The sequence below is a fragment of the Mustela putorius genome, unplaced genomic scaffold (assembly GCF_011764305.1).
Source record: "Mustela putorius furo isolate JIRA1106 unplaced genomic scaffold, ASM1176430v1.1 tig00000224_pilon_pilon_pilon, whole genome shotgun sequence".
NCBI classification, from domain to species: domain Eukaryota; kingdom Metazoa; phylum Chordata; class Mammalia; order Carnivora; family Mustelidae; genus Mustela; species Mustela putorius.
The window spans coordinates 14,080,809-14,108,369 of record NW_025421321.1 but is presented as its reverse complement, the minus strand read 5'-3'; the positions used below and the strand labels follow the sequence as shown (position 1 = coordinate 14,108,369).

The 27,561-nt window shown below is 36.6% G+C and overlaps 1 protein-coding gene and 1 long non-coding RNA gene across 3 annotated transcripts in view; both read left to right on the top strand.

Annotated features, from left to right (window-relative positions):
- CAMKMT (calmodulin-lysine N-methyltransferase) overlaps nt 1–27,561 on the top strand; it is a 374,335-nt gene that overhangs the window by 120,443 nt on the left and 226,331 nt on the right. The gene's annotated exons all lie outside the window — the stretch shown is intronic.
- On the top strand, nt 311–9,382 carry LOC101673848. The gene is made up of 3 exons (XR_199446.3): nt 311–1,710; nt 2,657–2,711; nt 9,340–9,382. It is a non-coding gene; the product is annotated as an uncharacterized LOC101673848 (long non-coding RNA).

Below are 27,561 nucleotides of genomic sequence, written 5' to 3'. Positions count from 1 at the left end.
GCTCATGTAGGTAGCTGGAGGGAAAAAAAAACTTGTTAAAACTCAAAAGTATAAATGTATAAATGTAAAGCCCAGTTATCTAGAATTCCTAGGGGCCAGTACATTTTTAATTAAGCACTTACAGTTTTCTTTTTTTAAAGATTTTTAAAGATTTTATTTATTTATTTGAGTGAGCAAGAGAGAATGAGAGAGAGCATGAGAGCAATGAGAGAGAGGGGAGAGGGTCAGAGGGAGAAGCAGACGCCCCATGGAACTGGGAGCCCGACGCGGGACTCGATCCCAGGACTCTGGGTCCATGACCCGAGCCAAAGGCAGTCGCCCCACCAACTGAGCCACCCAGGCGCCCCTTACAGTTTTTTCTATGCCTTCATTTTGCCTAGTTGCCATTTCTCAACTTTGGAAGGGATTCAAAGTCCATCAGAGCTTTTATCCATAGCACAAAATTGATTTGAAGAAGATGGTAGCAGGTTAGACACATGAAAATATGAAGGGGATAGGCCTCAACTCAGGACTGTCAGCATATTCTTGATGGTGAGGTGTGGGTCAAGCCTCATTACAGGTAAACTCATGGGGTTAACAAACTACTTCACACACAAGGAGGGATAATACTTTTTTCCTACAGGTCTGCATGGTAAATACAGGCTATGCAGTGACAATTTATTTCAGTGGCCTTAAAGAATATATGCATAAGAGCAGTTTGTATTAAATAGATTTTAGAAATCTGTGGTTTTGTGACCAAAGATTGAATGATACTCAGAAACAGATCCCAAGTTTTCTTCTACAGAAACATGATAAACTTACGGAGAGTTGGCTGAATTTGTCGATATTCATCTAATATTTTAGGAATAGTCAATATTTCAATAATAGTTTTATTTGCTGTTTCATAGCTCCAGATTCAGTATTGTTTGTTGCCTTATTTTGTCCTCTAAGTCTACTTTTTTCCTTGCCGTTTGAGGGAATCACATTTAGAGGTTTAGAGTTTAATAGTGGCGGTATCTTGCTGTTGAATTGAAATTGTCAGTTAATGGCATGTCTACTGCAGTATATGGGGCACTGTTTTCATAGCATGAATGCTACTTGACTTATTTTTGAACACTTAAAAAGAATTCCCAAATCTTTACAGTAATAAAGTCGTTGGCTATTTTAATTAATACAGACAAATTAAAAACAAAGGGAAACCCTTTGTTGCATCATTTGATGGTTACCCTAAAGCACGGAAAAGTTAATTTGCTTTTCTAAGAAAAATTATGCTGACATCTTTGGTATATATTACTACCCGTAAAGGTTTGAATTTTTGAATCCTCAACAGTGAAAGACTTTTAAAATGTATAACCCCAGATTGTCATAAGAAGCTGTCAGCTTTATAATTATTTTGTTACAGAGCACCTGTATAATAAATTCTAGGAAGATGGGACTAACTGTGGTAACTGGCCTTCTACATTCTATAAATACTTTCCTTCATCTTGTCCCTTTGCAGTGACTCTCAGCAGAAAGCCTCTCTCGTTTGTGGCCTTGTTGTTACAGCGTGGCACTAAGTGACATCAGATTAGCAACTGGGGAACGACTTTGTAAAACTGTTTATGGAAGTGAATTTGCAGAGTTCAAGGCTGTGTTTTTTCCTTCTCAAATCACCTAGCAACTTTAGATTCTGGCAGAAGTTGGAGTTTATTTTACAAAACACGAAAAAGCTTTTAAACCAACGTCTTTGAGGTAAAATCTGCAGCAAAAGTGAGGCCACCTGCTGTTAAGAAAAGTGCTTACACGTTCAGCACATTTCCGTCCCCAATAGAGGGTACTGCTGAGTAAAACACTGCCATTATTGTTCAGCTCCTGTAGGTGGCAGCAGTTCCCACAGTTTCAGGGCGTAACAATGGCTTGATTTGTGGGTCTAAGAATAAAGCTGTCATGAACTCATGGGATCCTTATACCGTAAGGGCTCTTCTTTGGAATGTGATACATGAGAAAATTACCATTAGTTTTTAGTTTCTCTTTGAAGATTTAAGTAGCTTATCTTTCTTTTAAATTCCACTTTATATTTTAAATCGTGTCCCCAAACAAGTGTTCCCAGACTTAATTTTACATTATGTTACATTAAGAAGTGTAAACCTTTAAGTAAGGGAAAGACATGATAGGAACTATTTTTTTCCCTTTTCCTTCCCCTTCCACCCCTCCCCTCACAATTACCAGAATAATTCATTGTTAATTTTACTGCTGTGGCAATCTTGGGAAGGAAATCCTACTTGCTATACAAGCATAATTTTCCTTGTGTTCAGGAGCTGAGTGGTTAATGGTTTAATGTTGTCATTGAACTTCCAGGAGGCTTTGAACCAAACTGTAGCACCTATAAAAGAGTGATTTTGTAACTGTCTTTAGTAAAAAGGAGTTTTGAATAATACTGTAGTTTCCTATTAGTTGACTCAGAACTTAGCCAGTAAGTACTCTTACTTAGAGTGATTCACTCACCTTCTGCTCTGAGGAGAAGCAGTCATTATCACGATGGCTGGTCACACACACACACACGCACACACACACACACACATGCCCCTCCACTTGTCCAAAATAAACCCACATTAGTTATAAAGATTGTTATTCATTTAATTGTAATGGTCAAAGTGATTATTTAAAAACAATTTTCCCTGCCTATTATTTTGTTTAGATCAGAGTTGTAAAATCCTGAATGAGACTCGTTTTTGGTTCAAGTTAAAATAGAGGTAAGCCTTTCTCTGATATGTTTATTGAGAAATTTAGGCATGTTGTCTTATTGTTCAAATTAGTTATCCAGAACTTAAAAATGGTAATTTATTCAAATTAACACCAAAGTCTGGCAATCCTATCTCTTTTTAATTTCTGTATTTATTATTTTAGGTAGCACAATAGTAAATAAATTATACTATATAAGTATCCTAAAAAGATATATGTATTTGTATGTATATATATATATATATATATATATATATATATATATAATTCTAATATATTTTGAAGGGAATAGGTTAAACTTATTTGCAGCTGATCTATTTTTATTAATTAGGTAACTTTTAGTTCTGTTGAATCTTAGTTTTGGAATTAATCTGCTTCTGTTAAGTAAATATATTATTCAGCTCTTAAAACATACAGATTTATATGCATTGTGCATTACAGAGACATGCATATGTGCATTCTTGCAGATAAAGGAAATGTAGCTTTATGAGGTTTGGCATATTTGGATCGTATCAGAGATATATGCCTATATTGTTCATCTATATATCAAAACATTTATTTTTCTGTGTTCAGAATGGTGTTTTTCATAAAGAATGATGAGTGTTACATACACCTACATATCCCATTTGATGGGTGTGAAGAGAAACAGAATTATAAAAGCAAAAAAGTTTGCTAGGAACCTTCCATGATCTGAATAGTTACTTTGTATGTGTATCGGCTGCCACTTAAGAAACCTATGTGGTTTTTTTTAAAGCAGATCATAGGAGCAAAAATACAAATTAATTTCTTTTTGAATACTTTTAATATTATATGCTCATATAAAACCCATTTTTGATTCTCATGTAAAACCTATTTTGAACCTATTATGTGCAAATATATATTTTTTGTTCTTGTTGTTTTAAGCAAATTTAAAATAGCTAGCTGCGTAGCAATGATCCATCATTTAAGAAGAGGCTCTCTTGGTTATCTGGGAGCATTATGGCCTCTCTAAAAATATTTCAGACAGATATACATGAAGATACTAAGAGATACATTCCATTTCTTTTTTTGCAATTCTTTTTTTAGAAATTTATATTAAAATCAATACCAATTTGTTAGTTTCTCTTATAAATTGTAAACATGTAAAGGTGATCACCTTGTTCTAAATTTATAATTTTATGTTCATAAATTTTATGAAGCATTTTAGTGAAAAATTTCTGTCCAGTGAATTTACATTGCTATTTAACAAGATATTTCCTACTATTAATGTTGATTTTTACTTTTTGTAAGTAAAGTTATTTTGATGAATGAAAAAGCTTTTGATGAGTCAGATACTGTGAATTCTTGGAGTTGTTTTCAGCAGCTAAAATGTACGTAGGTTTTAAAAATATAGTAAAAATTTTAGGTATCATAAATGTGGAAAGGGGAAATGAACTCTTTGGTTAAGCTTGAATGGTTTAGACTCATTTAATCCCATATTTTAGCATTTCTCTCTAATTCCTTATAATTAAAACTCTTGCTAATTTATTTAAAAATGATTTTGTATTATTTTACCATATTCAATAATAGTAAACTTTAATATTAGTAAAATTAAAAATGATGTTCATAAAAACTAACATTTGAAAAAACAGGATAAGATTAACTCACATATGTTAAGTGGTATTTTAGGGCTTATAGGATAGTATAATTCACTGATAGGGAAAGATTTTTGAGAGAGAAAGCAGAGTGACTGGTATGTCTGACTTTGAGAGAACAACAGATAGGATAAGCCCTTGATTCTAAGTAAGGGTTGGTGAATGGAATTTCTCATTAATTGAATTTTTCTGTTTAACTAGTTTCCTTGTGTTTACTATACATGGGACCAGTTTTATAATCATTAGAATATAATAACATAAACAACCTTAAACACTAAAAATAATCCCCTCTAAAAAAATTATTCAGGAGCCCCATTGTGATCTTCAGTCTCATTGATTATAATCATGAGCATCTATTGCTATTTTAGAGCCTGTCTTATGGGAAAAGAATTTAATAATGATTGAATTTTCTGGTTGCTTGGGTTACAAATAAATGGGAGTTTGTTAATATTCTGTAAATTTAAGTAAAGATGTTTATTATAAACATTTAGCTAAAATATTATTATATAAGCATAGTTATTTTCTGAGTCATATAATTTAAAATAACAGGACCTCAAGAAACTTTCTCTGTATGGCTTTCTATAAATTCCCGGACTTTCAAAATGGTTTTATTATTTACCCTAGGAGAACCCTATTCTTTCACAGGTCTGATGCTCTATAGAATCCACATTGGGTATTATTATTATTATTATTATTTAAGATTTTATTTATTTATTTGACAGAGATCACAAGTAGGCAGAGAGGCAGGCAGAGAGGGAGAGGGGGAAGCAGGCTCCCTGCCAAGCAGAGATCCTGATGTGGGGCTTGATCCCAGGACCCCGGGACCATGACCCGAGCTGAAGGCAGAGGCTTTAACCCACTGAGCCACCCAGGCACCCCCACATTGGGTATTATTAACGAACATGCCTTTTTTTCTGTCTAGGGCAGAATGATTGTTAGAAAGCTCATTTAGTATCATAAACATGCCAGGTATTCCAGTATATGGGGAAATTCTTTTCTCCCTTCATGGATGGCACATTGTCTCCATGTGTATCTGGTTCCATGACCCATAAAAGGGACCTTCCAAGCCATGGACATATAAAATTAGGCTCTGCCTAACATTTACATTTTAAAAGGTACCACCTATATCATAAAGAATTGTAATGTTAGTGCTCTAGTTTTGAATGCTCTCAAATCAGCAAGTATGCATAGCACGCATGTTGTGGGCAAGACGTGCTTACATGGTATGAAAATACAATGAAGACTCCTGCAATCAATATTTTGCCCTTTAGGCCTGACTGACTAGCCCCATTCACTATCTCACCTAAGTGGATATACCACCATCAGCCAGTATGAGGAGAATGAAACCCAATGTGAAATTTAGTTTCCTTCCCTACTTGACATTTAAAGTCAACTTCCCATTCAATTTAAGTTTTTTTCTTAGTCTCCCTTATGTCCTTTCAGAAAAACAATGATGAGATAAAGATTAATTACTCATGAATTCACACAATTATTGCATTTTATCATTCTTACTATGTAGGGATCCAACAGTCCCTGTCCTGAAGTCCTTTGTAGTTTATTGGACTATACTAGCCTTAAAAATCATCATTCGGTTAATAATAAGTGAAACATAGGCAATACAATTGCTCTCTTATGTATAGTAAATCTGTATATGAGTAGTTATAAATACTAGATGGCACAGCTCAAAACTGGAATCCTGGATTCTTTTTTTTTTTTTTTTAAGATTTTACTTATTTATTTGACAGAAATCACAAGTAGGCAGAAGCAGGCAGAGAAAGAAGGGGAGGCAGGTTCCCTGCTGAGCAGAGAGCCCAATGTGGGACTCTATCTCAAGACCCTGAGATCATGACCTGAGCCAAAGGCAGAGGCTTGACCCACTGAGCCACCCAGGTGCCCCGGAATCCTAGATTCTTGACTTGTAGGTTTACACTGTTGTACTTCTAAAGTTTGCCTGTAAGTTGGGCATTGAGAATTCAAAGCTCTAAGAACAAGGGCGTCTGGCAGTCTCAGTTGGTAGAGCATGTGACTTTTGATCTCAGGGTCATGAGTTCAAACCCCGCATTGGGTGTAGAGATTACCAAAAAAGTAAATAAACTTAAAAAAAAAAAACACATATACACAACAAAGCTAGAAGAACATATGAAGTCATTATTTAGCTGAAGTTCTAAGGTTCTTAGGAAATATAATACTGTTCCAGTTCTCATAATAATATAAAACAAAAATGGTTATGTGAAAACTATTCATTTAAAAAACTGACATTCAGGGTGTGTAGGAGGCTCAGTTGGTTAAGTGTCTGACTTGATTTTGGCTCAGGTGGTGATCTGAGGGTTGTGAGATTGAGCCCTGTGACTGGCTCTGCACTGGGCTCAGGGTCTGCCTAAAATCTCTCCCCCTGCCCGAAAAGAAAAAAACAAAAACAAATAACAATATTCAAGTAAAACTGAATTTATTTATTTATTTTTAAAAGATTTTATTTATTTGAGATAGCCAGAGCAAGAGCCAAAGAGAGCACTGGCTGGATGAAGGGCAGAGGGAGAACCAGACTCCCCACTGAGCAGGGAGCCCGATGAGGGGCTCTATCCTAGGACTTCAGGATCATGACCAAAGGCAGGTGCTTAACCAACTGAGCCACCCAGGAGGCCCGTATAGCTGGATTTAATTAAAAGAAGAATTATTTCAGAAAACCTTTGCCTTCTAATTTTTTTTTTTTTTTTGGTAGAGAGAGCCCCTGAGTGGGGCGGGGAGAGGCAGAGGGAGACTCTTAAAGCAGATTCCGTGTCCAGTGTGGAGCCAACCTCATGCTCAGTGTCATGATCCTGAGATCATGACTTGAGCAGAAATCAAGAGTCGGGTGCTTAACTAACTGAGTCACCCAGGTGCCCCCGACCTTGTTTTTAAAGAGTGAAATGAATGGAACTTCTGAATATACTCTGAGACTCTAGAAGTATATGATACTGGTAATTATCATAAAAATATATTTCTAGAGAAGTCTGAATAGTCGTCTCTTTAAAAAATGTTTCCTTACAAAAATCTCTAAGGGACACAGCAAGTTTCTAAGAATCAAGGGCTTGCTCCTCAATGAGTGCCATGTACCTTCAGTCTGAAACACCTCATACATTCTCATGTCTTCCTGCAGAACTTAGTGCCCCTTATTAAACAGAGTCCTAATGGGAGAAACATACTCCAAAGCTATCTGAGGTAATTGAGACAGAGACAGAGAGGTTACTCTTAGCAGTAATTGACAAATGAATCTAATATTTATACAGAAATGCAAAGGACCAATGATAGTCAAGATAATCTTGAAGAAAAAGAAGTTGGAAGATTTACACTACCAGATAACAAGGCTATTAAATAGGTATAGTAATAAAAAAGAGTGTGGTGTTGGTATAAAGACTGACAATGTCTAAGATGAGGAAGTCTAATAGAATAGCAGGGAGTCCAGAAACAGATCCAGATGTATCTGGAAACTTGATTTATGACATAGGGGTCACTGCAGAACAAAAGAGAGAGATGGAATTTTCTTTTTCTTTTTTTTTTTTTTAAAGATTTTATTTATTTATTTATTTGACAGAGAGAAATCACAAGTAGATGGAGAGGCAGACAGAGAGAGACAGAGGGAAGCAGGCTCCCCGCTGAGCCCGATGTGGGACTCGATCCCAGCACCCTGAGATCATGACCTGAGCCGAAGGCAGTGGCTTAAACCACTGAGCCACCCAGGCGCCCCAAGAGATGGAATTTTCAATGAAACATCTACACCTGATCTAAGCCAGAAGGCTGAGAACCATTCAATAAAACATTCTAAGCTAACAGGATAACCTTATAGAAAAAAAAAAATCATGATCCCTTACCTCACATCATCTACAAATATCAATTCCAAGTGGGATAAGAATCTAAATGCAAAGCATGAAACAGTAATGTTTACAACAAAAATATGTAAGAGTATCTTCATGACCCTTTACAAAAGAGTTTGTAAACAGGAGGAAAAAACAACCATGTAGAAAAAGATTGATAAATTGGTCTATACTATAATTGGGAACTTCTATTACTGAAGGACCCTGTTCAGAAAGGGAAAAGGTAAGTTACAGAGTAGAAGATATTTGCAATGCATATAACGAACTAAGGACTTGTTTCCAGAATATAAAACAGATTCTTACAAATGAGTGGAAAAAGAAAACCTAATTTCACAAATGCAGAAGACATGATCAGGCATCACAAACAAGATAGCCAATGGCCAACAAACAGAGAAAAATATACTAAACCTAAATAGTCACAGGGAAATGCAAATTAAAACCCCAGTAAGATAGCAGTACACCCACCCCCAAGATAATGGCTAAAACAAAGACAACAACAACAAAAAAAGCCCCAAAACTTTATAAAACCAAGTGTTGGTAAGGATACAAAGCAAACGAAACTCATACTCCTGAGAGAAGTGGCAAAACCATCTGTTTGACAGTATTTTCTGAAGCTGAGCAGATACACAGCCTGTTACCTGGCAGTTTCATTCCTAAGTATAATAGACCACATAGAAATGTGTATGTATGTGCACCAAAAGACAAACAAGAATGTTCATAAATCCTTAATACAGCTGAATACTGCAAATAGCACAAATGCCCATCAACACTGAATAAATATTGTGGTTCTTTCATACAATGGAATATTTTACTTTAAAAGCAAAGAAAATGAATCAGGTATTTCCACACACAACATCCTGAATGAATGTCACAAACTTAAGGTTGAGCATAGCCTACTATGTGATTCCATTTATATAAAGTGGGAAGAATGTTTCGCAAAACTCTGGTCTTGAAGTCAGGATGACGGTCACATCTGGGGGGTGGAGAGAAAGGGCACAAGGGAAGTTTCAAGGGTGCGGGGAATATTCCATTTCTTAGACTGGGTAATGATTGTGTGGGTGTTCCACTTGTGATAATTTCAGCAATTTTTTTTTTCAATTTTTTGTATGTAGGTTGTACTTCAACAAACATGTTTAACAAAAAAAGAGAGGTGACGGGCATTTTTTTTTTTGCAGGCTTTGAAAGTAGAGAGCAGAGGAAAAACAGGCCAGGACGTGGAGACGGAGCTGCTTTTTTTCTGACTGCGGGAAGTAGTTCACAGATTAAGCGTCAGGAAACAAACGGAGGGTTGCTGGAGGGGAGAAGGGTGTGGGGATGGAGTAATTGGGTGATGGACATTAAGGAGGGCATGTAGGTGTAATGAGCACTGGGTGTTATAGAAGACTGATGAATCATAGGCCTGTACCTCTGAAACCGGTAATACATTATATGTTAATTAATTGAATTTAAATTTAAAAAATTTAAAAAAATATATAGTTCAGTGTCATTCACTGAGCCAAAAACTCCTAGTGCATGCTGATTTTTTTTTTTTTAAGATTGCATTTATTTATTTGACAGAGAGATCACAAGTAGGCAGAGAGGCAGGCAGAGAGGGGATGGGGGAAGCAGGCTTGATGCGATGTGGGGCTCCATCCCAGGACCCTGAGATCATGACCTGAGCCAAAGGCAGAGGCTTAACCCACTGAGCCCCTTAGGCGCCCCACATGCTGATACTGTTCATAGAGTGCCACAATGCTGTAACGCTCTGTGGGTTCTGGGTCCGACCCTACGTAGATCGGTGTTTATAGAGTACTGAAATGCTGTCAAAGGCTGGGCGCCTGAGTCATAGTACTTAAAGCCATTGAAATCAGCAGAGACACCATTTCCCTCTAAAATCTTTCCTGACCATCATTTTGGGCCAAGGACTCCTTTTTATGCTCCCATGGTACCAGTCCTTGGGGTATCCCACCTCTCTGTCCTCCAGACTGTAAGTTTCTTGAGGGAGCAACTTTGTCTTGCTTACTATTCCAGTCTCAGTGCCCAGCACGGTGATTGCTGTACAGTGATCACACAAACGACTGCAAGTCAGTGGTGCGCATGTGCGAGGTGCCCCTGTTTATTTTGTAGATAGATTTGATCAGTTTGAAATGCATCATTCCTGTCAGCACTCAAAATTAGGATGAAGAGTTTGGGACTGCTTTTTAGGCACTTGTCTCCTTTTGTTGTTGTAGTGAAATTTTTACAATAAAGTAGATGCTTGAAAGGGCCCAGTATTCCTGGTTCTAAAAAAGCATTTTTTTTTTTTTCCAGAATAACAGTGTGACCTTCCTGAAAGTCTCTGCTTACTTTATAAAGACATGAAATCATTTCTTTTTCCTGATAACATAGAGTTTATTGATATTTTCAAATTGCTCTTGAATCCTAACTAAAAAAGAACTTGATAGCAAAGTTATTGTAGATGATTGTTTCACAAATGTTTTGAGTTTTGGTGTTTTTTTTTTTTTTTTAATTGTATAAAGTTGAGATACGAACACCAGTCATAATTATAAGCAGGTAGTGAAGCCAGGCTTGAATCTCATATTTTTGCCAATTGTATGCTTTCTCTCAAATCAACTGTGTTTTTAATAAGTGAAGTTTCTACATTGGAGTCATAAGGACAGATGTCTGTGTCATACCATGAATACAAACTGTATGATTTAGGGACAATGCCCAAAGCAGATAACTAGAGTGAAGACAAATGAAATTCTTCTTCTGTATTTGTTGGTTGTTGTGTGAAGGCAATCACAGACACAATCTGTGTCCTGGGATGTGGTACGTGAAATGGATAGAAGTTCTTGAATTCCATCATTTTGTGCATTCAAATGGATAGAAGACCACGAGGCCCTTTAATTTAGAAATTCCCACAGTTCTCAATACAGTGGCTCTCCAGTGGTTTCAGTTGTCACCTTTCCTAAGGGCTTTGACATCACATCTTCTTCAATGAAGTAATTCGCTTAGCAAGGAGATTTTCATATTTATGACCTATCGGCTAGATTCCAAATGCCCTTTGGTATTTTCTTTATATTGTGGCACACTTGGCTTTGGGTGGTTTCTGCCTCTTATTCATGGTAGCTTTGTAAAGCTTTCTCAAGTATGTAAGAGAGCTCTAAAATTGAGGCTTCTCATGTATAACTGAGAAATATTTTAGATGTATGAAGGAATGTCATGAAATATGGATCTCATACCAACATTAATGGCATTAACTCTCCAAAAACCACATGTTTTGTTAAAGAACTATGTATCACCTGTCTATCTTTACTATGAAATGTGTAAATTGTATATAATGCAGTAATATCTGAATAACTTATAAAGTGCTATTCAATTGTGTTGCTATAAAATATGGCAGGACTTTTTTTAAGCTTAAAGATATTTATTACACATTAGGAAAACCCTTTGTTTTATAATATATGTTTAAAATATTAATATCTCAAATTTTGATTTATTTTTCAAAATTTGAGTTGATTTCACTGGGCAGTGTTTCCTTGTTTTGCTATGCTATTTAATTTTGGAAGCTCATCAGTTTTCCTTTAGCCTACTGGGTTCCAGATCTATTTGTCCATAGAATACTTTTTATAGTGTGATGTCATGGCAGAACTTCAAAATCCATTCATGAGCTATAATAGTGGATTGTAATACTTGGACCAAAATTATGGAAAAATAAAGAAAAACTCTACAAACTAATTCCTGTGAGAAGTACCAATTGTGATTCTTTTTTTCCTTTTAAGATTTTTATTTATGTATTTGACAGAGTGAGGAGAGAGAGAAAGAATGAGTGTGAGCATAAGCAGGGGAGTGGCAGAGGAAGAGGGAGAAGCAGACACTCCTACTGAACAGTGTGTTCAATGTGAGACTTGATCCCGACTCTGAGATCATGACCAGAGTCAAAGGCAGATGCTGACTAAGCCACCCAGGTGCCCCCCAATTGAGATTCTTACGCTTTGAAAACTTTATAACGCAATGGAGGAAATTATGGTAACATAATAGAAAAATTAGATTATTGTATAAAGAACAATAAAAATTCAATTTAAAATGAGGTTTTATAAAGCCTTTCAATGAGAACAGTGTTTTTATATCTTATCACACACCTATTTAATATAAGGGCAGTGCTTCATAGTTGGATCTGCACAGTAGGTATAATATCCACTTATATTATTATATTTTGTTTTTTAAATTTTTATATTCTTTGCCAGGAAAATGTGAAAATCCTTATTCACACATGTATGTTGTATGAAAAGGAAAAAAAAAACATAGGGATTATTTTGCAACAGATAGGTGCTCTTGAATCAGGCTGTTCCAAAAGTATTTAATCATTTAATTTTCAACAGCCATTTCCCATTCTTCTTGCAACTAAAAGCTCTATGTATCTTCCTTTTGAAATGTTTTAGATTTTGAATAAAGATTTTGTTTATTTTGGAGAGAGAGAGTGTGTGTGCATGAGGTGGGGAGGGGCAGAGAGGGAGAGAGAGAGAAGCAGATTCCCCACTGAGCACGGAGCCCTTGATCCCAGGACCCTCAGATCATGACCTGAGCTGAAGACAGATACTTAACCAACTGAGCCACCCAGGCGTCCCACAACGTATGTCTGAGAGCAGTATATTACTAGATGAACAGTGTTCTAGTTTTATTTCTCCCCATTTCAACCTAATAATTAAATAAGATCTAAATTCAACTATGCTATCTCCTTTGTAAAATGCTTGATATTGAACCAACAGGAGAAAAAGGAAAGAAGGGAATGGGGAGGGGGCATGGGTGTGAGGTCTAGCCTAGGGCAAAAAGGGGTGTTAGAGAATTTTTATAAATAGTAAAATTGAAAGTTGATCTGCTTTTAATTATCACCACATGCCAGCAAGTTTTTAAAATGCCAATGTTAAAATATTTCTCCCCACGAAGGTGGACCACTCCTACTACACTCTACTCCTTGGCACACCATTGGTTTCCATTGTATTTTAAAAAAAAGAAGAGGAAAATGTCAAAATAGGGTTCTAAAAATTGTGGAAAATTTAAAATGTCTTAATTTAATAAATTATTTTAATATAAAATCAATTAAATTGAACTATTCATAGGGTAATTACATAACATAAAAATATTAATTCACAGGGACCTGTGATGAATGGCTTGTCTCTCATTTCTGTCAGTGTATCTCTTACGACTGTGCATATGACCTCCTTTTGATAGTCTTTGTTACTGTGAGGGTTGAATCATAAACTTTCCTTACTACTGCTCTTTTACCCATTACACCCCCCAAACTAGAATGAGCTTTGTTTAATTGATAACTAATTGCTTTAGGTACCTTGAGAATAAATATTATTTGGCTCACCAACAAATTTATAGCAAAATCTTGGAAATCATGAAATTCAGAAAATTCCTTTCTTTCTTCCCTCCCTCCCTCCCTTCTTTCCTTCCTTCCTTCCTATTTTTATTTCTTCCCTCCCTCCCTCCCTCCCTCTTTCTTTCTTATTTATTTTATTTTGTTTATTTATTTTATGGCCAACCTCCATCCCTAGTGCAGGAACCAGGCGCCCTGCCTACCACATTGCCATGGCAACTCAACCACCCCCTACACTGGAACCAGACTCCTTTCTTTTTTAAATAAATTAAATATCCAGACTTAGTTCTGCTAACATTATTGGTTCATCTCCCCACCCCCCAGCTTTACTGAGGTATAACTGACATATAATTGATTCATCTGAAATCCAGACTCCCCCTGACCAACTTTTTGAAACGTGATGCATCAGTTAGTAGTTTGAGTACTAAAGGTGTGAGACTGTTATCTTGATCTTAATTATGACTTTATTGCTCCTTTAATTTTGACAGGCAGAGGAAAACAGGCAGGGATTAAATATAAACCTCGCAGAGACTATATGAAGATTAATGAAACTCTTTTAGAAATAATTTGGGTTTTCATCTGTCTACAGAATGCCGGCATGTGAGAATAAAGGAGGAGATTTACTAATATCTTCCACCATTTATTTGAAATGTTAACAGAAGCGCATCATATTTGCAAATGAAGCTTAGTCTATGGTTAAAAATTGATCTCCACCTAAAATTGTTATCAGCTTACATAAACTGTTTTTTTTTTTTTTAATCTTGTATTTTTTTTATTTTTTTGATGGTCAGTCAATACTTATAAACTCCAACTTGGACAATATTAAACTGCAGAGTTTCTAAGGTGCTCTGGGTTTCTTAACTCCTCTTATTTTTAGATTAAGAATACAAATGTAACATGTATTTCAGAAATTTAAAAAAATTGATAATGGTAGGCAATGTCATATAATATGATGTAATATGTCTTGCATCTGGACATATACTTGGCCACTGTGCAAAAGCAATGATTGACTATGATGATCACATCTCTTGACACATCATCTTGGACCAAGTGTCACTGATGATGTTGGTTTGTGCTTTGGCTCTTCTTCACCATCTTCAGTGCCGATCTGTGATGATGATGAAATTAATAACAAAATATACTTTTTAAAGATTTTATTTATTTATTTAAGAGAGAGAGAGAACAGGAGCAGGGGGAGAGGCTGAGGGAGAAGCAGACTCCCCGTTGAGCCGGGAACCCAATGCGGGGCTCCATCCCAGAATCCTGGAATCATGACCCAAGCTGAAGTCAGACACTTCACCGACTGAGCCACCCAGGTATCCCAGCAAAAAAATTTTTTTAAGGTTTTCTTTATTTACTTGACAGTGAGAGAGAAGGCGAAAGAGGGAATACAGGCAGGGGGAGTGGGAGAGGGAGAAGCAGGTTTCCCATTGAGAAGGAAGCCTGATGCAGGGCTCGATCCCAGGACTCTGGGATCATGACCTGAGCCAAAGGCAGACACTTAATGCCTGAGCCACCCAGGCACCCCCCCCCCCCCGACAAAGTATTTTTAATGTAACATTTATAATTGTTCAAAGTGGGCTGCAATTCTCCGTAGAATACATGAAGATAAAAGCTTCCTCTTAAGGTACTTGTACCTACTTTAAGGATTTGCTGTAACAAAACATGCTTCCTTGATGTATTTATTAGAACCAACTTATGTGATCTTTTGCAGATGTACTAGATCTTACTTTGGCAATGATCAACAGAAGAGAAAATTATTTTGAATCCTAAATAGTTATAGAAAAGAACATTAGAAGAAAATCACCGATGCCAGAGACCTTAGTCCTAAGAAGCTAATACCTAGGGGTTTTTTGGTTTGTTTTTTTGAGAATATAATACCTTTGGATATACTGTGTATTTAAAAACCAAGTAACAAAACTCCAAGTTTTAGTTCTGACCTTCTTCTAATCTTCTAGTCCGATTGGAAAACCTGTTCTTTCTCTGTCTCTAAACAACTTGAGTACATACTCTTGTTTTTATTTGCTTTGCAAAGCAGTAATCAAACTCTTGGTGGTAAAAATAATTACTTAATAGAAATGATTTTTGCTTTTTGTTGATGTTTTTCTTGATGAGATTTTTCCCAGGGCCAGTTGATGAGGGCATTTGACCATCTGATTTTTACCTGCTGCCATTGACTTTTCCTTTTTGAAGTGAGACTAAGCTTTTGACAGCTCTTTCTTTGGTAATTCATAGAAGAAAAAGCCTTCAGGAAAAAACATTTGTACTTGATTTTAAGGGGTAACTAAATTTCTTTGTTGTTTGCTTTTTTGGAATTGTGTTAAAATTGTGAAATTGTAATGACTAAGTGCATATTTTTGAAGGTTTTTACTTTATTTTCTTCATCAAGAAACAAAACAAAACAAAACAAAACAAAACAAAAAAACAAGCAGACCAGTAACTGTTAACCCTAATTTATTTTTTACTCTTCAAGTGACATTACTTTTAACTGGCAACATTTGGATAATAAAAGCCATGGATTTTAAACCACTTAGTAATTTGGTTTCATTTTTAACACAAATAACACCTTTTCATCCATTTTATATAAACTTCAAACAACATATGTTTTAACTTACTGCCAAATAAGAAGAAATGTGTTACATTAAAGTGCATGTTGTTTGCTTGCGCATTTGGAAATACCATTCATTTTATAGCAATTTTGAGTTATTTTTCTGTCACTTTGTATTCCTATTCAAAGAGACATACAGAAACCCTCACTCAAAACAACTCCCTTAGGGTTTACTCCTGGATGTCAGCAGACATGAGCGGGAGGTACAGTATACAACAAGCTTAGGTCATGGAAATGTCAAGTCTTGGTGACTTGCATTTATTACTATCCTTTGAATTGTGTCCTCTTGAAATTCTGTGAGTGGTATTTTAATATATTTCTTTTGTGTTGAGGTGGGCAAGAAAGAGATGCCATGTCACTTTTTTTCCTTCCCTCTGTTGATATAAAAAATTGAGATGCTCTCCTTCTCTAGGATTTGGTTCAAATTTTAAAACGTGTGTTGCCAAGGGATAGTTACATACAGAATGTGAAATGTTAGTAACATAAGAGACTAGGGCATAAAAATGGGAACTTTTTCAATGTTAAGATGCAATTCAAAGGGTAGGATTTTTTAAATTTAAGGATGTGAAGCAGACATTAGAGAGATTCAGAGCAGATAGATTTTGTTCGGTTCTTCTTCTTACTTTTGGGAACTAGAGGCAGTTTTTTGATTGAGAATTCTGAGGAATAAAGGAATTAGCAGGCACAGGTAGGAATGTTTTGGCTCTAATCAGCTGTGTGACCTTGGATAAGTCATTTTATTTTCTGAGCCACAGGGGCTCAAAGTTTAAGTTCTGATATGACACCAAAGACTGGTAGGTGCCTGACAGGATGGGGTGGAGATCTCACGGTGCTAGGAGGGATGAAATGCAGAAGAAGTCCTGCCTCAGATTTAGTCTCTTTAGGCAACATAAAGATATTGGGGAAAGGGGAAGCTATTAAAAATAACTGATACTATGGAAGTTCACCTTTCCCCCCTTTACATTCCTTATAAACTGCAACAAATTAAGTTTAGTAGCCATCAACAAAAGACGGGTTAATACTCTTCTCAAAGACAAAACAGCACGGCTGTTATGTAGATGGGTGTACTCCCTATATTTGTTTTATGTCAGTTTCTGTATTTTCCTTCAACTTGAACAGTCTGTTAAAGAGTGATTGAAATTTTCTCCAGTGTTCTACAGCAGATTGTAAGGCAAGAAAAGTGGTGGCAAGTGTATGGCAAGAAAGGGTGTTTTGTAACCTAAGTATTCAGTTTGCCGGTTTACTCCCCATACTGCCTATTTGTCTATCTTCTATATTTAAAGTGATTAAGGCGTATTGCAGGATAAGATGAAGAAGAATAGAAAACAGCTCTCCTGGAGCTTCACTGTGGTTCTAAGACAATGGCGCCCTGGGAGGTTAGAAAGGAATCCCTTCCTGCAAAAGAAAAAAAAAATTTTTTTAGTCCCTCTTCTTTACCACTTTAAATTATATTGCGAGAATATGGTTTCTTTTAGAGAGACTACAGATTAGAGTTATCTGAAACGTATCAGTGAATATAGGAGAGAGAGACTCCTTCGTGGCAGATAAGGTTCAGATAAAATTTATAACTAGTAAATTAAAAAAACATCCCCTGGAAGCTTTCTCTGACCTCTCTTGTCGCCTCTACCTGTTGGGTTAGATGCCCCTCTGTGAAGCTCTTGTAAGCAATACTCTTTGTCTCCTTTTCACTGTGTGAGACATAAATCATCACTAGCACATCACCACTAGCTGGAGAGCTCCGTAAAGGCAGGGGCTGTATGTTATTTGGATTCGTGTTCTCACCCTTGTCACACAGTAGTTGTTCAGGAAATACCTGTTGAATGAATGTCAGAGATGATGGACAGACCTTACTTACATCCACAACCCTACATCAAAATAAGCAGTGCGTTTAGGTTTGACAATATCCTCACTACCTTGTCATTAAGAAACAGATGCCTCAGCAGTCTTCCAGAAGAATTGATATTTATTACCTTTGAAGGCTATTAAAAATTACATATATGTAGGGGCGTCTGGGAGTCTCAGTCGGTTAAGCAGCTGCCTTCAGCTCACTCAGGTCATGATCCCAGGGTCCTGGGATCGAGGCCCGAATCGGCTCCCTGCTCTGTGGAGAGCCTGCTTCTTCCTCTCCCTCTGCCTGCCTCTCTGCCTACTTGTGCTCTCTCTCTGTGTGTCAAATAAATAAATAAAATCTTCAAAAAAAAAAAAGATTACATATATGTAACACTTGCATGTCAAAAAATTTTTTACAGTTTTGTAGTATGTGAAAGTTTCATAAAAATATATTGTCAAGAATGTCGTCACTTGATTTGGGTAACTTGACTGCTTTGAGGCTTTTAAAAGCCTTTTTAGTGTTGATTTAAATACTGTCCTTTACTGGTGGCCAAGGATGTCACTCAGAAGCAATTGTTACTCACCAGTAGTTGTTGGCCAGTGATGTGAGCAAGACAGATCTGGGCCCAAGCCGAAATGTCTAGTCAGGCCCCATTCAGGTCACAGTGTGGTTCAAGCAGACCGTGCACGTCTCTCATTCCCCATCGGAATGAGGCCACAAAGAAAGCTGCCAGTGAATGTACACCAGCCAAAATTTTTACTGTCGTTCTTTCGGGCTGCTGTTGAGTAGATCCAGTTTCATTTCTATTAATGATTAAACTAGATTTCTTCCATGTATAATCACTTTTTGGCAGAATCTCTTCCTTTCTTATGAACTCTAGAATCTCAAAGTAAAGAGTGATACATAATTCTATACCCTAAATGCAGCAAGTTTCCCCCACTATCTTGTATTCAGAATCAGGCCATAGTTACATAGGGCCATAACCAAGTTCATAATTTTCAAAATGTCAAAGCATTTGAAGTTTTTCAGGTTTCTGTGGCAAAAGTCCTCAGTACAATTTTACACAGCCCTTTATATTGACTAATCTAAAGATTTGACTGTTCACTTAACAAGCATTATTACATTTTTCTCCTAGAATAAGCCGAAGCTCTTTAAATAAATTGATCCCTTACTGTCCCATAACAATAAAGAGTATTCAGTAGTTAGATTTTTCAGACAGTACCACACAGTATTGTCAATACTTGAAGAGCAGCTGTTGTCTCGTGAGTGAGGGCTGAAAGGTGAACATTCCCTACAGATTCAAAGAAGCACAGGCACCCTACTTTATTACCCATGCATAAGTGGAGCTCAGTCGAAAATGTGGTCAGATTTCATGTATATTTCATGGAATAACAACAGCATTTTCCACTGTTGACTAATACAGCCTTTAGAGCCCACCCTTGTAGGTGACTTGTACATTGCCATATACCCTGCAGACACTCATTACATACCAGCTGATGAGGAGAGAGGAATATCCCTGCTTTCCAGTACTGCACGTGAGATAACCAGGTCTTTCTGGTAGAGTTAATTAGTATCTGGTGGTCTTCTACATTCCAAAGAGAATATGACTTTGAATTAACTCTCTTCATAGATGCATTTGTAAGGTCCCCAAAGTAGTAGTCCCATGTTGGGACTTGGGAAATAACATTTAACTGAGTAATGATAACCCAGAGTAATGTAAATGCTTGGTTCTGCTGGCCACTTAAGTCTAAAGTGTAGGCATCTGGGGACTCTGATATACTCACTGGCTTGTGAGAACCTTCCGTTCTTCTGGCACTGATATGTGCTGGCATCATATGTTGCATTATTAGTGCGATGGTCGATGTAGAAGTTAAGTGTCTGTCTTTGTCTGGAATTATTTGCTAGCCAGAGAAACTTAGCCATTTTCAGGTATGGGTCTTTTTAATTGGAAGAGGGAGAATATCCTCATTTATTATTCATAGAGACAGTACATTTGTTATGATTCTTTTCTTAAAGATGAGACAGAATATGAATTAAAACTAAGTACAGGTTTTTTTTTAAAACTAAGTACAGTTTTAAAGGCTTTTTGAAATAAATTAGAATGCTGGTTTTACATATCTTCATACAAAAAATTATTATTTTAAATTTTATTAGCTGATTGAGTATTTCACCTCAGTTAATACTGGGGATGTTGACAAATAACTACGCATTTCTGTTTTACTGGGGATACTTTGTCTTTGTTTGTTTTTAATAATCATCAAAATAAATAGCATAGAATTGGACATATTTCTCAGAAAAGTAAATGGTATAGTATTAGACAAGTGTGGAACAAAGTACATGGGGTGAGAAATACGAAGTGGATATGTACAGCTCAATGTGTGGGATGGGATGGATTCAGGGAATTCACCCTTTTATATTTTATAATCAAATATTTTATATTTGATTTTTTAAATTCAGATTTCTCCATGTCGGCAGGCCCAAAAGGTAAAGAGAATAAAAAAGACCCATTTTATGAAAAAAGAAGTTTTATGTAGGAAAACATATACCTGAAAACATATATAGGAAAACCTATACCTGAAAGTTGTACAACAAAATTATTAACAATGATTGCCTCTAGGAAACAAGCCTCTAAGCAGACGGCCTTTTCTGTTTTTTTAATTTTATATCCCTCTCTATTAATGTGGTTTGTTTTGAGGAGCATGTACTATTCCTATAATTTAAAAAATTAAGAAGCAAATGGGGCACCTGGGTGGCTCAGTTGTTTAACCGTCTGCCTTCGGCTCATGATCCCAGGGTGCTGGGATCGAGCTCCCACAATGGGCTCCCTGCTCAGCAGGAAACCTGCTTCTCCCTCTCCCACTTCCCCTGCTTGTGTTCCCTCTTGTACTGTCTCTCTGTCAAATAAATAAAACAGAATAAAATGTAAAAAATTAAGAAGTAAAAAGAGAGAGACTAAGATGGGGACAGGGAGAATGTGAAGGGCTCTAGAAGTCAGAGAACGGCAAGAAAGGTGAAGATTGTGGTTCATTAGAACTGGATCCTAACACAGATCGATTTAGACACTTGCTGGCTAATGGAATCTTCTTCTCGGAAGAGAAATCTGGAGCCCAAGACAGTGGTGGTGAAGAGGGTGCCTGTGTGGAGAGGCAGCAGGACTATAGAAGGAACGTGGTAGTGGAAAAAATTGGGAAGGTAAGGGGATTGTTTATGGAGGTAATGAGAGTGAAATGGAGTATGGCTACGATATAAGTATTTTGTGGCAAGAGTGTTAACCTGGGGAGCTCTTGGGAGTTTCAATATGTGTCTCTATTGAGAAACATCAGTCATAGTGAGCCTTTACTAATTTTATTATTAGTATTCTATTTTTATTTTTATTTATCAGAAAATGAATGATACTTAACCTGTCCAGACAGCCTCAATGCAACAACATGACTTCAGGCTGCTGAGTGGACCAGGTTATACTAACATTCAGGACTGGAGCTATTTATTTTCTCAGTTTTGGTAATGACCTATGTAAAATATTTTTAGAATTGTCTTACACGAGGTTAGACTCTTACACCTAGGAATCAAAGCATAAGAAGCTGTTTATTAGCTAGTGGGCTGATTAGCCATTAGCTAAGCTAGACATTTGGAATTACATATATATATATATATACATACATATATATATATAGACATAGAAACATATACACACACATTCTCTAAGGAAGGTTAAAATCTATAAAGCTAAATATATTCATTAGTATCACTTAGGAGATATTCTCCTTTGTCATGTTTCTTTGGCAAAAGCTAGCAGCTCTGTTAGCAGTGGTTTTGATGATAAAATCCTGCAATTCAAGAGGTTGGCTTTTTCAGCAAGACTGCTACCTTGGGCAATGCTGGACCAACTGTGAGAGGTCTGTTTTCTTGAGACCTGGAAAGCTGTTCTGTTTGCTAAACAAAGGAATTGTTGATTTCAGTGATTTAATTCCTCTTTTGGCTAAAGGCTGCTGAATGAAAACAGTGCTTATTTGGGAAGGAATCTGTTGCTAAGGCAACTGATATCTCCTTAATTATTGGCCAATATTCCCATATGAGATTGGTCTCTTTTGATTGTTGGAAATAACCAAATTATCCTGAGCACTTTCAAGTCTTGAATTTGGTGTTGATGATGGGGGTGGGGATGGAAAAAGGATTTTTCTCAAGTTTATAATCAGAAATCTCCCATTTGGGTTGAGATAGTGAAGGTACTATGTTCGAGGTAGTGGTGGTAGTAAAAATATAGGTAACCATGTCATTTTTGCAAAATCTGCATTGTAAGAGATCTTGTTACTTAAGGCTGGTTGCAGTTATGAGATTAATGACCTATGTTCATTAAATTCAAATTGAATTCTTTGATGTCTAAGAAAATATCTTAATCAGTTGTTTATGTACTTGTAAGTACTATTTGAGTAATTATGCTAACAAGGGCTGTCTTCCGAACTATCCACAGCCATTTATGTGAAGTTCTTTTCTTGAATGTATCTAGTGGTGCATATGTTGACCTTGGAGACTGACCTCTTTCGCCTATTACTTTGTAGGATCATATAAAAGGCCTATATGGCTTCTTGTCTCTTGGCCGTGCAGTTGTTTGATCATTTAAAATTAATTGAAGCTTTGAATATAGCAGGCAAAATTCTGTTGTATTCATAACATACTTACTTCATGATTGTTCTCTAGTCTGAAGGACATACTGAGAAACCATTATAATTCTTACAAAATAGGAGTTTGTCTTTATAATTTTATTGTATGTCTTTTAAATACTGAACTGTGGATAATAGAGATCACATATCTTGTGTTTTACAACAAAATGGGGATTCACTGTACTTGCCCTCTGCAAGCCTGGTGAGCATTGATGAGGTTCTCCTAAGATTACTCAGGGTGTCCCACATCTTCTAGCTGAGTGAATGTGAGGTTCTGAAATTGATTGTGATTTTTATGCTGTGGAACCACGTGGGTTTTTCAGGACTCACATGAAAGGCTTTTGGTACAATAGGACTGAGTCAATCTCTTTTGGATGGTTATAGTTCTTACTCAGTATTCGTCTTTCCATGTTTCATTCATGGGGGATGACATTGGTTTTACACCTTGGGTTGAATTGAATATGAAAAGCTTGCACTATGTATTGGACCTATACTTAAGTTGGATTTTATGTACATATTTATTATCTATTCTAGACTTTTAGAATTTCACTCTTCATTTTACTCTTCAAGAAGTAAGTACAAATAAGATTCACTTGATGAAAATATTAAAATACATGAACAGGGACAATAGCCTGCAACACCGTTGACTAAAACATAAGCACAAAACTACAGAATATAGGTTCAAAATGGTTGCTGTCCCCACATGTGCCTTCAACATCATTAATCTGGTTCTCAGGTGTGGCTTTTGCATTATCTACTGAAGTTCTTCCATCTAAGGCTGCAAATATAACTATACAAGTTAATCCAGGATACATTTCAAATTGGCCTCCTTTTAAAAGGAGAGGAAGAAACAGGCTCCTCACTGAGCAAGGAGCAAGGAACCTGATGCCTGACCTAGGATCATGACCACCTAGCCATCCTAGTATGCCTTATTTTTCAATTCCATCATATTTATAAAATTTTCAAAGCTATTGCTTTAGTCATTTATCTTAAGAGATTACTTTTCTGGATTATGATGTGGAAAAACAAATTTTCTTAAGATTGTACAGAGAATCGATTCTTTGTGTTGATTAGATTGTAAATACTTGACCCAAGTTAAGGCATATGTTATCCTCTGTGCATGTCAGTCTATTAGTTTGTTTTGTCACATAACATTTGATTCCATTTTCCAACCAAAATACAGCATTTCGGGGCGCCTGGGTGGCTCAGTGGGTTAAAGCCTCTACCTTCGGCTCAGGTCATGATCCCGGGGTCCTGAGATCGAGCCCCACATCGAGCCCCACATCGGGCTCTCTGCTCAGCGGGGAACCTGCCTGCTTGCTCCTCTCTCTCTGTCTGCTTCTCTGCCTACTTGTGATCTCCATCTGTCAAATAAATAAATAAAATCTTAAAAAAATACAGCATTTCACCATTTTCTCAAATTCATTGAAGATCAAAGATATAGAGAATATTTTGTTAGTGTTTTATTAGCTTTTTTTTTTTTTTTTTTTAACATCTGTTTTGGGATGCCTTGGTGGCTCAGTCAGTTAATCTCTGGCCTTAAACTCAGGTCATGATCCCAGGGTCCTGGATCAAGTCCTGCATCAGGCTCCCTGCTCAGTGGGGAACCTGCTTCTGCCTCTGCCTGACTCTCTCCCTGCTAGTGCACTCTTTCTCTCTCCCTGGCAAATAAATAAATAAAATCTTTAAAAAAAAAAATCTGTTTTCTGGGGATTATGCTTAGATTATGCTTAGTACTAACTTTCAATTTGCATAACACATAAATATATTTTATGTAAATATTTTATATAGGTATTTATGACAAATCTTAGTCTTTCTATACATATATATGACAATTTTTTTCTTTCTGCAAAGTAGTCTTCTTTTCCCCCCAGTCTAACTGTGGTTAATTTGTTAGTCAGTAGTTTATTTCTGTGCTTGGTCTCTTTCTTTTGAGAACGCATTGACACGTTTTTACTACTGGACATTTTCTTTGAGGGAGGTAGAACCATTGACTGTGTGTGCATGTGTGCACCAGAGAACATACAAGAACAAAAGAGAAACATTCCATCACTTCTTGAAGGGTCTATTGAAAATGCTACATATTTCTATAGAATCTAAAACTGTAATTTGGAACAGGAATGAGGAAAGAGACTTGTAAAATTTAAGTTTTCTATTGCTTGGTGCATATGGTACATTCCATTCCATCTTTCTTGATATTTCTCCAATTGATAGAGTAACTTCTACATAAGCTTTAGCCCAGCCAAGACTTGGACAAATTTGAACACTGGTTGTACTCAGGGAACACGCTAAGGCACACTTCAAATGTCTGAATTAGACCATACATTAGAAAATATAAAGGTTATAGGAGGCTTGCCTCTAGCAAAAATCATCAAAGAGATACACATTTATGTTTGATGCTTCCCAACTTACCAGCCATACCTCATCAATTGAATTATCTTTTTCCTCTCATAAACGCTGTCCAGTGCTCTTATGCACCCTGTGACTGGTAAGGATCCTTTTCTCATCACTCCCACGGCCTGTTCTTCTTCTCCTGTTCTCTTTCTGCACTCCAAGCCTTACCATCTCCCATGTCCTTGCACCCTGTCCATGCCTTTAAACATTGCCAAGGGTGCATTTCAGTCCCTCTGTGCTGCATTGTCTTAGGAATTAGTTCAGTGCACTAATCACCGTCAGATTGGTAATGGCTGATGATGTGTTAGCCTTTTCTAGCTTGCTGTGTTAATGAGAATTGTAACTTACTCAGTTGTTAGTGAAGAACCCTTCAAAGCACATCCCCTCACTGGTTGGACTTTGATGGTTTAGGTACTATTTCAAGCTGGTTTATTTAGGTATTCATTTTAAAGGAAAAAGAACAGTGATAGCCTATCAGTGCATATCCACTTTCAAAATTAATTAAGTATGAGATTGTTACTATTCCGTAAGGAACACTGATTTTAGAAGAGAAGACAAAACTTTATTCAATAATTATCCACAATAAAATACCCTCTAGTTGCATACTCTTAGCCAATTAAATGAGAATATTTAAATGAAAATATTTTATATTAATAATATACACAATTTTGGAAGATAGAAAGAATTTCCTTTTTAAATCATCTAATTATTATTTTATTTTTTTAGAGAGAGGAAGGGCATGTGCATGTGCGAATGGGGGTGTGGGTAGAAGGTGGAGGGGCAGAAAGAGGGAGAGAAAAAATTGCACACAGTCTCCACAATAAGCACGGAGCCCCACAAGGGCTTGATCTTATGATACTGAGATGCTGACCCCAGCCCAAATCAAGAGTTAGATGCTCAGCTGACTGAGCCACTCAGGTGCCCAATCATCTAATTATTAATTATTTTTAATTTTTGTGATGATGACTGCTGATTCACCCTGTTTTATAATGCTCTTTTCTTTCAATTATAAGCATGTATGTGTGGTGTGTGTGTGTGTGTATCCTTATATAAAACATTTTAGGGGGGCGGGCTGTGGATCATGGACAAAAGGTTGAGAAACACTAGACTGGATATTTTGCTGGGGTCCAAAGGTGTAGCTTAGCACTGCTTTTGACTAATGACTACATGCAGCCCTCAGACTGGAATCTGGAGCTGAGTGATAGAGGACTCCAGGGGTAAGAGACTAATATCAGAATCAGAAAAAAACAAAACAAAACAAAACAGAATTAGATGTCCTTGAAGAGAGCAGAGTATTTTGGTAGAAGACATGTATCAGGAAAGAAGATGGTCCCACTTACCCAGAGGCCAGCCTATAGAGGGAAGACATCTAGACAAAGGGCTTGTGGGCTCTGTCCTCTATTTTGGTTTTCTATTGCATATATAATCAATTGCTCTGAAACTTAGTGGATTAAAGCAACCCTTTTATTTTGCTCATGGGCTAAGGATTTGGGAAAGGCTCAGCTGATCAGTGATGATGGCTCATTGTCACATGGCAAATGTTTTGGTGCTCTCTGTCCAGTCTGCGTCTGCATGTGTTGTCATCCTCCAGGATGTCCCCATTGTGGGTTGATCTTTTTTTCTTATAGCATGGTAGTTCCTGGGTAGTCACATTTCTTACAGGGCACTTGGCTTCCAATAGTGAGTGTTTCAAGAGATAGGAAGTAGAAGTTGCCAGTATGTTAAGGACTGGGCTCAGAAACGGGTACATTGTCATTTCCACTGTATTCTGTTGGTTAGAGGAGTCACAGAGCCTACCCATATTCAAAGGGAAAGGAAGTAGACCTTACTTCTCAATGGGACCATTATCAAAGAATTTGAGATTACTTTTAATATGCTATATTGGCCAATCCACTTGGCCAAACAATCTGATTGTTTCTGAAGGGTAGCCCTGTCCTAAAATAGCCTAATAAGGTTTTCTTTCTTTTTTTTTGCTACTTTTATTGGGATTATTAATCAGAAATAATTATATTGTTAAACTATTTTGAACATTTTAAACTTCTGTCCTTTTTCTTTTTGCTTATTTTATTTAAACTTTTAAAATAATTGTAGATTCACATGCAGTAATGAGAAGTAATGCAAAGATATCCAGTGTACCCTTTACCTAGTTTGTCTTAATGGTAACACTTGCAAAATAATAGTATAATATTACAACAAAGAAGTTGACATCGATATGGTTCACTAACCTTATTCACATTTTCCAGTTTTACGTACATTCAACTATATGTGTGCATGTGTCTATGTATTTAGTTCCATGCACTTTTATCACATGTAGGTATGTGTATCCACCACCCCAGGCAAGATTCAAAACAGTTCCCTCACTGCAAGGATGGCTTTTTATAAACATTTCTTCCTCTTCTCATCCTTAATCTCTGGCCATCACTCATCGATTCTGTATGTCTGTAATTTTGTTATTTCGTGAATGTTTTGTAAATGGAATCACACAATATTTAAAACCTTTTGGGATTGGCTTTTTTCACCTAGCATAATTCCCTTAAGGTTCATCCACATTGTTCCATG